The following is a 14085-nucleotide window of genomic DNA, read 5'->3' as shown; positions in this document are numbered from 1 at the left end:
GGGCTAAGAATTAGATGGTGGAAAGGATTCGAGGTCTCTTGGAGTCCTGAGCAGGACCCAACTGTTAGAATATTTTCAAAATAAAATGAGTTTTTAAAGTTTTGTTGTAGAAAGCTTGTTGGAAGCTTAAAAGCCTTAGTCCCACATTGAAAAGATAGTAGTAAGTGCAATCAGACATTTGCTTTCTATATGGTTGAGAGATAGGATTGATTATAATGAGATGATATGATCATATGGTTGGCATTGACCACTAACGGATATGATATGGATCACAAAATTGTGATCTAGTGTAATTAGGACTGTATATTCACAATTAGCTGCGATTTAAGATCATACAATAGATGTATCGTTCTACGTAAGGACCATAAACTCAACCATGTGAAGTTACTACGAAATACAAAAGTAATTGCTTTATGCAAAGGCTTTCTGCATACCTTCTTCTCTCTTTATATAACTTCTTCAGGTTTTTTGTTTTTTGCATAAACAAAATATAATTCAAAATTGTAATGTGTGCCCTCTTTTGTCCTTTACCTCTAATTTTGTTTTTAGTTCAAAATTTAAATTTCCCGTCATCATTTTGGCTTTAAAATGAGATCTCTTGTCCCGCATTCTTAGAGTGAAAATCATGAAGTTTATGGGAAAATCTTCACCATGTGAGTCGACCCGTTCCGGGTTGGGCCGGGTCGTGTCGGGATTGTGTGTAAAATTTCCTTTTTATTTTTTAATTTTTTGTCTCGTCATTTTTCCACTCTTAATTTTAGGTGGAATAGTGCATTGGTAAAGTGTCCTTACTTTGCCATTATTAATCTTTTGGTTTCCACAAAAAAAAAAAAGTATGGAGTGAGTTGTGTTCTATTTAACCCACATAAATCTCTTATTTTATGCTGAAAATAGTGTCTCAATTTCCATTTTGATTTTAATAACCGTATAAATGCGGATTTATCTCTCCTTTCCATCTGGAAGTACTCTAAAATGTTTCTTAATTGTGTTCTTTCGCAAGGCGTCTGTTAAGCTTCCTTAGAAGTATGGTATTAGATACGGAAATGGCATTTGAACAGATATTGTTCTTTCTCCGTTGTTTCTTTCTGAGTGTTTAAGCTTTCATTAAGACTGCACAAGGAATGTTCGCTGAGCATCCGGGCGGTGTGAATGCACACCCCTGGAGCAGAGCCATTGTATTCTAGAGACATATGCCTGAGTTCTCATTTTGCACAGTGATTCGTAGTATGTGGGGTTTGATATTTGTCTTAAGGACAACGAATTCAAATTGATGCCTCTCTACTCATTGATAAGTCACTCTTTACGATCTCGTTCAATGTCAGGTCTAGTTTTCGTTTGTACATAACAACAGCAGACATTAGTGTTAAGCTAGGCTTTACTATATCTTGAACCAACCCATCAGTTCAACAAGTGGTGAGAGAGCAAATATTGTCTTCTATTATAACAACGCACCTTGAAGCATTAAATCTTCTTCAACCACAGCTTTTTGTATCAGCATCAACACCTGCTATTTCCCTACTCTGAAAAATTATACGGTGTTATAGAGACGGCACATCCTAGAACCTCTACAAATCAGAGGGTTAGGATCATCCTATGGAGATAATTTTTCTTGCATAATTTATTTAAATAGGGCCAAATAAATGAATGGTTTGGAACATTGAATATTGTGGGCCCCACTGTAATATTAAAAAAAAAAAAAAAAAACACTTGCACATATGCGCGGACACTATAAAAACTTGGAGTACAAAGCCATATTTTAAAAGAAATGTAAGAATGGTTAGAAGTAGTGGAGGCTCCACTATTTCAATAATCTAAACCATTAGTTGTTGGTTCTTATCGTTGACAGGAAATGCCCCAAAATCTTCTCTCAGACTGGAAGATGAACTCTTTCAGAAAGTCTAAAGGAAAAGAAAACAGTACAAAAATCCTCAATATATCTCTGCAGGATATTGTTCTATGCCACATGCCCAAAAGATGTTTAGAATAGCTTAGATCACTCATGTGGTGAGTCCCACTTACACTTTCGCTGCTATGGACGCTCATAATTCAAAGTCCACTTCTAATGGATGATTCCAACCCTCGACTGTGTGACTTATGAATAGGTGTAAGAAATGGGCCCCACCCAGCAAAACCTGACGTTTAAAAGTGTGGCCCCCGGCCTATGCATGGATTTGGGACGGTGGGCACACTCATGGGTGTAAAAAGGTGGGCCCTATAATATCAAAGCATGAGGTATCACATGGTGGGAATTACCGTCAAAACATGAGGTGTAAAATGGTGGGCCTCTGCCATGTTATGCATGAGGTGTAAAAAAATCCTAACAGAAAAGTCTATTACCATTTTCCATGGAAAAAAAAACTAATGAAAAAGAAAGAAACTCAGTTAGTATATACTAGCAGGCCCATTCTATGCATGGGTGCAAAATGTGGGCCCTACACCATCAAACATGAGGAATAAAAAACTCTACTATAAAGCTTTACTTCCAGGCTTCCATCCTAGTATGGGCAAATACATAAAAGTTTTGTTTTATTGATACAATGGCAACTCTAGCTAGTAATCTACTTTTGTCATTTAGCCTGTTTAATCTAGGCAGGGTTTCTAGCACAGTTGACTCTGTGCTTCAGCGTTTAGTGCCACCCCTACTTGATTTTTACCCCTTCAGAGTGCGAATTATCGAACTGTGGGTGCGAATTTATCATTGCCCTAAAAATATTATGCTAAAAATATATAATGTGTAAAGAACACGAGGAAAAGCTCGAGAGCTCGAGCTCAAATAAACTTATATGAGCTCGAGCTCAAAAACACATGTGGCACTACATTTTTTGGGGCATCAAAAGCATTCATTTGCAAGGCCCTTTCATGGATAGGGTGTGTACCAAAAATCAGATCAATAGGATCATCCTAGCCCAATCAAAGGTGGAGGGGAAAATGGACAATTGCCAACTATCTGTGCTCCCTACTTTAAATAATGGCACCCCACTTGATTTTCTATTTTACTTTTCCTACTAAAATGCATAAACATCCCTCATCTCTTCTTCTCTCATCTCTTCTGTCCCTTCATGGACAATCATCTCAAACATCTCTCTTCAAATTTTACAGGCACAACTTCCCATCAATCTTAGCCACTATGTCATGTTTCATTATCCTAACTTCCTACATCTTTTTAGTAAAATTAATGAAACAATCCTACATATAAACCACCTGTTTTAGAGAGGTTGAGCTGCAATGGAGAAACCCTTCATCTTCCTAAGTAGCCACCATGACCCCTAAACAACCTTCATTTTCCCAAGATTCGATCTCCCACGAAAAATTTGCCCAAATGACATTCAGTAAGTGCATCGGTAATTATTATTTTCTCCCCGAGAATCTCTCATCCCATGTTAAACTGATTCTTCTGAATAAGTGAAGTACCCATGTTGGACATGTGTCAAATTCCAATGCTTCATGATTCTCCAGGACGCTTCTAGATCTCGTTTATCTTGTTTTTTTATTTTGAATACTACAGCCACAACTTTACAATTACCGCGCGTTTTTTGTTTTATCCTCATAGTAAGTTTTTTATATGGAAATAAAACATTATATATTAAAAAAAATTTAGAGTGTTTAACGCTTGCAGCCCGTAAAAGAGGTGGATACGGACTTTTAAGGGCTGAATTTATCAAGGTTGCCAGAGCAGAAAGGGGAAGAAGGAAGCAAAAGCTCCTGGGATGGTGAGAAGCATGAAGGGTCGAGGGAAGCACCGGGGGAATCGCCGGGGAATTGAAGCGCGAAAGGAAGCGTGTTTCCCATAAAATTAAAACGATAGGAAGCAACGGGGAAGCGTGATTCCCATTTTGGGAAGCACAATTCCCACTTTTTGGAGAAGCGCCGAGATTCCCTATATGGAATCGGGTTCCGGTGAATCACGATTCCCCGATGCATGGAGAGATTCTTGGTTCCTTAGAATTATCACCGCTCTTTTAGTTTAGACTTTCTGAAAACAGTTCATCTTCCAATCGGTAATATAAATGCTTAAGGTCGTCGGAGAAGATCATGGGGCATGGCCCATCCATGATGGGAACCAACAAACGTGAACTTCAAAAACAAACTACTAAAATTTTCCATAAAGTATTTGTTATAAGTTATGACTATATTATTATGTAAAAAATTAAAATTTAAGATTTGATTAAAATATTTTGAGGAATCACGAATCTATCTTTATGAGGTTTGTAGAATCCGACACTGAGAATACCCATGTCAGATTTGGACCCTCGTACCTGTACTAATGCAACATAGCCCCGACCCTAACCATTCTCCACAATTTGTAGCCAACCGGTGTACCCATTAATATTTTGGGAAAATCGGTGTACAGACGCAGTTCTTCTCCATCATCACTCATGGATTCCAAGAGTAAGCAAGCTACTCTAGTTCCATGGAATGAATCAAATAAAACCCATCTCTGATTTTCAGAAACCAATCAAGCATGCAAAATCAGACTCATTCATCTGTAAAATAGGGCTCAGATACTCTTAATACCATGACTTTGTTGTCCATGCTCTCAATAAATGGTTTAAGTTTTTTCTCCCAATGAATTGGCATCAAGAAACAATTAAGACATAGGTAGAGCTGCAAATGAACCGAGCCAGATCACGAACATGTTTGGGTTCGGCTCATTAAAAGCTCCGCTCGGGCTCGTTCGTTTACTAAACGAGCCGAACCTGAGCCCAAAAATTAGGCTCGTCAAATAAACAAACCGAACTTGAGCTTTGTATAGTTCGGCTTGGACAAGCTCGTGAACTTTTTAAGCTCGGTTCATAAAGCTGAGCCGAGCCGAGCTTTAAAGCTCGGATTATGTTCGTTATATATATATATATATATATATATATATATATATATAAGAAAACGGTTCCTACACATATGTGTAGATAAGTTATCTACACACTAGCTTAAAATACAGTAGAGGCCACATTATTTGGGTGATCCAAACCATTCATTTTTAAGGCCCTCACATAGATAGGGTGTCCATAAAAAATCAGATCCGTAGGATCATCCTAACCATTAGAACTGTGGAGGTAAAAAATGGACTAATTTGTGAAGGCTTAAAGACATCCATTTTACCTCCACAAATCGTAGGGTTGGGATGATCCTATGGATCTGATTTTTTGTAGACACCCTATCTATGTGAGGGCCTTTAAAATGGATGGCTTGGATCACCCAAACAATGTGGGCCCCCACTGTATTTTAAGCTAGTGTATAGAGAACTCTCTACACATATGTGTAGGAACCGTTTTCTCTCTCTCTCTCTATATATATATATATATATAGAGGAAAGTGAAGCTACACCGCCGGCTTAAAATACAATGGGCCCACATTGTTTTGGTGATCCAAAGAATTTATTTGATTGGCCCTCACATAGATAGGGTGTCCACCAAAAATCAGTGTAGCTAACTTAGCTACACCGCCGGCTTAAAATACAATGGGCCCATATTGTTTTGGTGATCCAAACCATTCGTTTGATTGGCCCTCACATAGATAAGGTGTCCACAAAAAATCAGCTCCATAGGATCATCCCAACCCTTCAAACTGTGGAGGCAAAAAATGGACAAATTTGTGAAGGTTTTTACACGTTCATTTTTGCCTCCACAAATCGTAGGGTTGGGATGATCCTATGGAGCTGATTTTTGGTGGACACCCTATCTATGTGAGGGCCAATCAAATGAATTCTTTGGATCACCAAAACAATGTGGGCCCATTGTATTTTAAGCCGGCGGTGTAGCTTCACTTTCCTCATATATATATATATATATATATGAGAAAACGGTTCCTACACATATGTGTAGAGAGTTCTCTACACATTAGCTTAGAATACAGTGGGGGCCCACATTGTTTGGGTGATCCAAGCCATTCATTTTAAAGGCCCTCACATAGATAGGGTGTCTACAAAAAATCAGATCCATAGGATCATCCCAACCCTACGATTTGTGGAGGTAAAATGGATGTCTTTAAACCTTCACAAATTAGTCCATTTTTTGCCTCCACAGTTCGAATGGTTAGGATGATCCATTGGATCTGATTTTTTGTGGACACCTTATCTATGTGAGGGCCTTAAAAATGAATGGTTTGGATCACCCAAATAATGTGGCCCCCACTGTATTTTAAGCTAGTGTGTAGATAACTTATCTACACATGTGTGTAGGAACCGTTCTCTCTCTCTCTCTCTCTCTCTCTCTCTCTCTCTCTATATATATATATATATATATATATATATATATATATATATATATATATATGAGGAAATGGTTTGTGTGCAGCTGACTGCACAAACCATGGGGGAGCCACATTTTTTGGGGGATCCAAAGCATTCATTTGGAAGGCCCTTCCATGGATATGGTGTGTGCCAAAAAGCAGCCCTTTAGGATCATCCTAACCCTGCCATTTGTGGAGGAAAAAAATGGGCAGAAAAAGTGTTTGTCCATTTTCCCCTCCAACTTTGATTGGGTTAGGATGATCCTATAGGGCTGATATTTAGTACACACCCTATCCATGACAGGGCCTTCCAAATGAATGCTTTGGATCCTCAAAAAAATGTGGCCCCCACTATGATTTGTGCAGCCATGCGCATATAGCTTATCTGTGTAGCTGCACACAAAACATTTCCTCATATATATATATATATATATATATATATATATATATGAGAATAGAGTTCCTAAGGTGTCACCTCATATAGCTTATATGAGGTGGCGCTTAAAAACATAAGGGGCCCACTTTGTTTGGATGATCCAAAGCATTCATTTGATAGGCCTTCACATAGATAGGGTGTGCCCAAAAAATCAACTTCATAGGATCATCCTAACCCTTCCATTTGTGGAGGTTGAAATGGATGGGTAAAACCTCCATAAATCTACCCATTTTTAACCTCCATAAATGGAAGGGTTAGGATTATCCTATGGACCTGATTTTTTGTAGGCACCATATCCATATAAGGGCCTTTCAAATGAGTGGTTTGGATCGCCCCAAAAATGTGGGCCCCTTATGTTTTGTGAGCGCCACCTCATATAAGCTATATGAGGTGACACCTTAGGAACTCTATTCTCTCTCTCTCTCTCTCTCTCTCTCTATATATATATATATATATATATATATATATATATATATATATATTACTTAATGGTATTTATTTTATCTGTTTACTAAACGAGCTGAACCCGAACCCGAACCCAACCAAGCTCGAGCCTGGCTCGGCTTGGTTCATTAAAAGCTCGGCTCGGGCTCGTTCGTTTACTAAACGAGCCGAGCCGAGCTCTACTGAATTTTGGCGAGTTGAACACGAGCCCAAAAAAAAAAAAAGCTCGTCACGAACACGAGCCAAACATGAGCCGAGCCTCAAACTAAGAGTGCCGAGTATGAACACCCCAATGTTCGGCTCGATCGGCTCGGTTGCAGACTTGCAGCCCTAGACATAGGCACCAAATTTTGTTCTTGAATCAAAGGAAGCTGTTCTCAGAGTTTCCCAAACACTGGAGTTCTGATATACAAAGATCAAGCCTAATACCCTCCTCAAAATTTCTTACTTCATCTACTGTGAATGATGTTCTGATTGAATCCAGAGAGCACTTAAACTGCATTTCCATATCTGCAATTGTCATTGCAAGAGGATAATTTTGCTATGGATCTCAGTTTGAAGATAATATGTTTCACTTCAAAAGTAACTATCAGTAGAAGCTCTGGACATCCAACAGGTTTCGGTTCTAATCTAGAGGAAGCTGGCCAAAAACCGAAAGATATGTTTTAACATTCATGTGTAATGGAGAAATTGGTGAGAACGCCAACTACAGTGGCAGGCAGGGTGGAGAGGATTCAACTAGTATCCCATGGAACGTGGCCAGTGAGAGGAGGATTCATCCAATAGACAACTTGAAGGCGCATGTGCTTCTGAGGACTGAAGGGTGTCTTGGGATGCGATGGCTCTTCCGGGGAAATGATGGTTGAAAATAGCTCCTGCAAGTGGCACAGAGCAGCACAAAGACGGATGGTTCTTCCCCGTGTTTAAAAACCAATTCAGACGATAACTCAATCAAGGTGAAAAGGAGTTGACTCGGGCAAGTCAATGATTGAAGAGCTCAACAATTTCTCACCATTCAAACTAAAAAAAAGGCAAGTTCTCATTAACTCGAGCAATTCAAAGGAGATTTTGATTGGCTTGGTAGTGCAAGACTACGACAAGAACTTGGCCAAGGTAAAAGAGAGTCGACTCGGGCCAGTTGATGATGGACTTGGGTAGATACAGTAGTTCTTCCATACGAGAGAAAAAACTCTAAGATTCACACATTTGGACCAAGATATGATTGCAAATATTGTGAATTAAACCGATTGTTTTTTGTAGTTTACACTTACTCGGGCTGAAGCAAAGGCTGTAAAAGAGTCTCTAAATCAGTATGTAGCTTTTACACACAGTATGGATGGAGGTGACTTGTTCTAAGAAGGTAATGGAATTGATGATGGAATTTTGGATGATACCTCTGTAAATGTTGTTGTCTGTTATATTAGTAGATTGCTTTGTCTAACCACCAAGACCAGTAACAGTCTCACCGTTTTGATTAGAAGTGGTCAACCATGTGATGTGGTCACATTTGAAAATCTATTGAGACTTCTATACTATTCTCCCACTGCCACTAAAAGTGCATTTTCTGAACAGTTTCTCGTGAATCCAGTAAATTAAGTTGCATGACCTTGATGATGACCCACTAAGACTGAAGTCCATGCCATTTTTCTTCATTGCTAACTTTGAGACATCTAACTACGTAGAGTTCAAAAATAAATTAAAACAATAGCTTTATGCTAGAGAGTCAGATTAATTATGACTCCCATTAATCAGGCATAACTTTTCTTTTCAGGCTAGTGCAGTCTTCTTTCTAACCATCCCATTGATACAATTACTTTTTTACTCAAACTCCAATGCTAACATTGAGGAGTTTAGTGATATAAGAAACTCTGCCATGCATAGAAGCAAATAAGTCAACTAAAATTTCTAGTCAAGCACAGGACTGATGTCCTTCTACATTATAACAAAGGGGAAATATAAGAAATCCTGATTTCCTTTGATCTCGTGTCTCTACTTTCAGATTGAAACATCACAAAATAATGTAGGAACATGACAAACAACTAACAGGGGATCCTCCGGAAACAAAGAATAAAATTACTTTCATAATGATAAGTATGAAGTACCAAAGCATAAAATTGCTTCCATAATGACAAGCATGAGGTACCAATGCATAAAATTGCTTCCATAATGAGAAGTATAAAGTACCAAAGCATAAAATTGCATTCATAATAAGAAAGATGAAGTACCATAGAACACAATAATTTTAATAATTCAGACACTGAGTTAATGCAAGTAGCCAAAACAGGGTTTCTCACCGATGTCTGCACTCTGATAATGTAGAAAGGACCCCATAAAGTAATAGTTAATGATTCCCTTAACAGAATACAAGAACCATATCAGTGACCAGAGCTTGGTGACATAATTGCAGAGAGAAAATTCCACTAAGTACAAAAACATTATCCATTTAAAATTGGTATGTACATCCACCAAAAAAATTCAAAACTGTAATATACATGCTGAGCCTCCAACACCACACATCTACCAAAAGTTATTGAGATACCTAAATAAAACATATCTATTTGATATGAACAGATACTGTATCCTCCTGTATTTATAGCATGAAAATTGACATTTTGGGCCTTTGTAGGATACATGATATATTATAGATGGAAGATGAAGGACTTCGCTTACAAAGTGAATTATACTGTTTAAAAGGATGTTCTTATTCAGCTTGAGAAGTAGCAGACACCACGCCTCCAACGATATCCATGGGATTTGGAATCAAGCAATCAAAATGAGCTGCAGCTCTTTCCAAATTTTGTGCCATATCCCCATTTGGATTTGCTCGACAGTCAACAATTGCAGGTTCACAGCTTCCTTCCCAACGGACCATTTTTGCACTTCCACCAATGCCACCTACTGATGATGACCCAATGATCTGATGAAGGCATGGAGCATCAGTCTCACACTCAATAGACTTGAGACTGCAATCCCCTTCCTTAAAACTAGTACCATTACACTGCTTTTGGAATGGAAAAACACCCAATTCAACATCAATCTTTCCCCTAAGATCCATAAAAAGGCTTCTAAGCCTAAGAACCTCAGCCTCAAGCAATGCTTGCCCTTGTAATCTTCTTAACAGTTGCTGGTTCACGAGGTGTAATTTCTTAACTTCCTCTTCCAAGTAAGCTGTTTGTGCCTTCTTTTTCTCTCTATACTTCCGAACCGCTTCCCTATTTCCCGAAGGCTTTCTAGATTTTGAAATAGATTGGTGTTGCTCACCCGGTTCTTCGTCTTGTCCATTTGCAATGACTTGGGTATGTGTGTGGTAACAAGTATGTGTGTGAGTAGCATCTGGGCCAGGGGGGTTGCAAGTGTGAGTGTGAGTACAAGTTCGCGCGTTCTTCAGGAACTCATCAACGAAAGTGTCCATGGACATTGATTCACTAAAATTAAGATTCGGAAACAAGACATGATCTGAGAGCTCTACTTCTCCATCATCCATAGCTTTTTTTTGACTTCAATGCATCATTGTGTACTCTTCTAAACAGGAAACAAAAGATTATAAACTGTTGTACCCAATTTCTAATGCAACTAGGAATCCAAAACTATGGCAAGTTAAAGGAAACTATACAAAATTCAACAAAAACCCAATTTCCAAATGAACTAGGAATCCAAAACTATGGCAAGTTGAAGGAAACTATACAAAATTCAACAAAAGCCCAAGACAACTATTTCATCTATGAGCAGAAAATAAGTTAGAAAGCACCATTTTTTTTATAAACTTTTGAACCCAATTTCCAATTCAACTAGGAATCCAAAACTATGTCCAGCTAAAGGGAACTAAACAAAATTCAACAAAAACCCAAGACAGCAAATTCATCTATGAGAAGAAAATCAGTACGAAACCACATAAACCATTTTTTTTATGTGAAGAAGTGCTAAATTACAGTTGACAGAGTCAGGACTATATGCCAAAAAGTCCCACAGAATAAGTCCACAGCATAAATTCACAAAAAGAAAAAAAGAAAATTCTATAAAAGCTACTAATTTCTATTACCTACAAGCAGAAAGAGGCCCTATTGTGCCCCAAAAATTGCATGCTTTTTCATATGAAAAGCAGCTCTTTTGTGCAATTAAACGACTACCCAGTTGCAGATTCTTCTCAAAAAGTCAAGATTAAGCATCAAAAAGAGACCTTGACATTGAAATTGTGTAAGTGCAGAAGAGAATCCAAGCTTCAAGTTGGCAGAATTATACAAAAAGAAAAAGCACTAAAAAAGGGACTACTTTCTACAGAATCTGATATAAAAAAGATTAGAGATTTTGATAGAAAAGTATATACTTCTCCTTTTATAATGATGCCAATTTTTGCCTGGTTTAAAAGCGAACACAATGAAATCTTCACCTCTCTCTGAATTATATGGACCTCTTTTTTTCCCAGAAAAAAACAAAAAGATAAAGGCAGATAAAGGTGGAGGTGGGACCACTTTTTCAAGGATCTAGATCATTGTGGTTTCCATAACAGATGGTGATTTTAACCATTCAAATTATATGCTGTAAATAAACCATTCAAGACTAAAGATATATTTACCAAAATTCTCCAAAATTTGAAGGATTAGAATTATCTGATATAGAAAGGTTACCAATCGATGCCCAATCTGTTGCAGAGTCAAGCAAGTGAACGGTTAGGATCATTGAAGAGGTCTTTTTGAGATCCTCTTGGAGGATAGTAAACGTTGGATGTACTTTTTGGTTGGGCGGTTGGCGCAATTTTCTGTCATGGTCATTAGATAGTAGGAATATTATTACATCACTTATGATTGATCTAAGCTTGTAAAGCCTCTATTTAAAAAGGGATTTTCTAGGGACCATCGTAGAACGCATTTCGCTGATGGTCTGTTGCGTGAGAGAGCAGCCACATTGGCTTACTTTTCAACATGTTTTGTCTTTATTCATGATGTGGCTGCTCTCTCAAGAAACGGACTGTCCGTGAAATGCCTTCTGCGGTCCGTAGCAAATTCCAATGGTAATTAACCAATGGCATTTGCTAGGGACCATCGCAGAAGGCATTTCGCGGCCTGCTGTTGCATGAGATAGCAGCGACATCGGCTCACTTTTCAACAGATTTTGTCTTATACACTTAATTCATTTGAGGTGACTGCTCTCTCATCCAACGGCCGCCCCCACGAAATGCCTTCTGCATAGTCCCTAGCAAATCCCTTAACGAATAGGCCAAAAAGTCCTTGGACTGGTTTTAAATTTCTACCGAATTCCGAAATTTTGGGTTTCGGTTGAGACCGAAATCGAAACTGGGTATACCGGAAACGTTACCAAATTTCCAAAGAAATTACCAAATTTTGAAAGAAATTTCATTTTTTCTCGAAATTTAAGGAATTTCACCCAAAAATCTTGATTTTATTTATTATTTAATATTTTCATGGAATTTTGTAGGAGATAAAATATTATTTTCTTTGATTTCGTTGGATTTCAGCTGAAATTTCAGTTTCGGTGAGGACCAAAATACATTCCGAAACCGAAATTTGAAACCTTGAATGTGTTAGGCTAGGCCTTTAATCACTTGTACGGAGGGCACGTCTTAGGCTTTGTTCGGGAACCATGGATTTTTTTTCCATGAAATTTTAGTTTCTCAAGTGGTGAACAAGGGCTAGGGAGGTTGGGAGATGAAGAGACTTGAGGTAGCTTGACTAAGTAGAGACGGTAAGAAATGACTCAAAAGCAGGGGAAAAAGTATAGGGCAGTGTCACTGCCCAAAATAAATTGTATTTTGAATAGAGTTTTTCTTTTCCTTATTTTTCAGCCTTTTCTCACCCTCACTTAAGCCGTGCCCTCTCTAGTCTCTCCATCTCCCACCCTTCATGGCCTGTCTCACGATCATAAACTAAAATACCATGGAAAAAAAATTCAAGGCAGCCAAACACGGCCTTAGCATTGCAACATTCTCTATCATAGTTCATAGCTGATGTCCCCGACGGCTCAGTCTGTGCTTGTTTTTACAATAGTTGTTCTCCAAACAGCCCTTTTCAGAGGCCGCCTTCTGTCTGTAGCCATACTTAGACGGCTCTTGCGCGGTTGTTCCAGGTAGTCCTTTTCATAGGTTGCTTCTTTCACCTCACAGAGTAAGTTCACTTTGTGATGACTTTCACTTTGGTTAAGTAACCCTTCTCACAGGTCATTTCTACGTAATTCGAACCTGAGACATGATGCCAATGATGCTAGCTTCGATACCAAATGTTAGTTACCTAACCAACACGTCCGTAGAGATATTGATGGTGGTGATACCATGCAAAAAAAGGCCGTCATAACTAGAAGCGCCCCTTGTTTCAAATAGAGGAGGACAAGTTATTCACATTTCATTTGATGGTCAGAGGCGAATTGAAAGCTAAGCAGTGGTAATTCTAGAGATCCCGGAAAAAAAATAAGGCAAAATCGACCCTCATTTGGCTACAAGAACCCCTTATTGATACATCCATGATACTATCTAAGGTAAAATAGCAAGGGAAAAAAAAGAGAAACCATGCAAATTAAGGGTATTTTTGGAGAAAACAACTGTTTCTACCCCTGATTTGTAGAAATTACGGGCAGCTTTGTCGACAAGTTAAATATAGATCATTGGATCAAAATTGATCTATGATCCACATTCAATACTCATTTCAAGAGTTGATGTGACTGGAAGTTTGAGAATTTATTTTTAGTCCCATTTCTTTTTAAAAGAATTACTTTTAATAAAAATATGTTTTTATAAAAGATAGTTTAGTTTTAATGTCTTTATTTAATTCAAAATTAAGTTTCTTTGAATTTTCAAAATTTTTAGAGTATTTCAAAATCATGGGCTGGTTTGGATTTTTGAGATAGATTGAATACATTTGGAGCATGACTGAAATCTTCAAAAATGTAGGTAAAGACAATTTCTAAGCCACTCTTTCTTTTTTTTATGCAACATGGTTTCATAATAAACCGTATATTTTATTTTATTTTGT

General features: G+C 38.0%; 1 pseudogene across 6 annotated transcripts; it reads right to left on the bottom strand.

Moving 5' to 3' along the window:
• Nucleotides 1–9520: 9520 nt before the first annotated feature.
• On the bottom strand, nt 9521–11508 carry LOC143853348 (basic leucine zipper 23 pseudogene; annotated as a pseudogene). Of its 6 annotated transcripts, none has more exons than XR_013237081.1 (2): nt 11430–11508; nt 9521–10627 (listed from the first exon to the last, which is right to left on the bottom strand). The product of XR_013237081.1 is annotated as a basic leucine zipper 23 pseudogene, transcript variant X4 (transcript). The 6 variants fall into 6 exon arrangements; XR_013237083.1 differs by having other exon boundaries at nt 9521–10624; nt 11430–11498; XR_013237078.1 differs by lacking the exon at nt 11430–11508 and adding an exon at nt 11145–11423.
• Nucleotides 11509–14085: the final 2577 nt, after the last annotated feature.

This window comes from Tasmannia lanceolata, unplaced genomic scaffold (genome assembly GCF_043159265.1).
Source record: "Tasmannia lanceolata isolate RefF3 unplaced genomic scaffold, GAP_Taslan_0.1 ptg000019l, whole genome shotgun sequence".
In the NCBI taxonomy this organism is placed as follows: Eukaryota; Viridiplantae; Streptophyta; class Magnoliopsida; order Canellales; family Winteraceae; genus Tasmannia; species Tasmannia lanceolata.
Note: the sequence above shows the minus strand (reverse complement) of the source record. Positions and strands in the feature narration are given on the sequence as shown.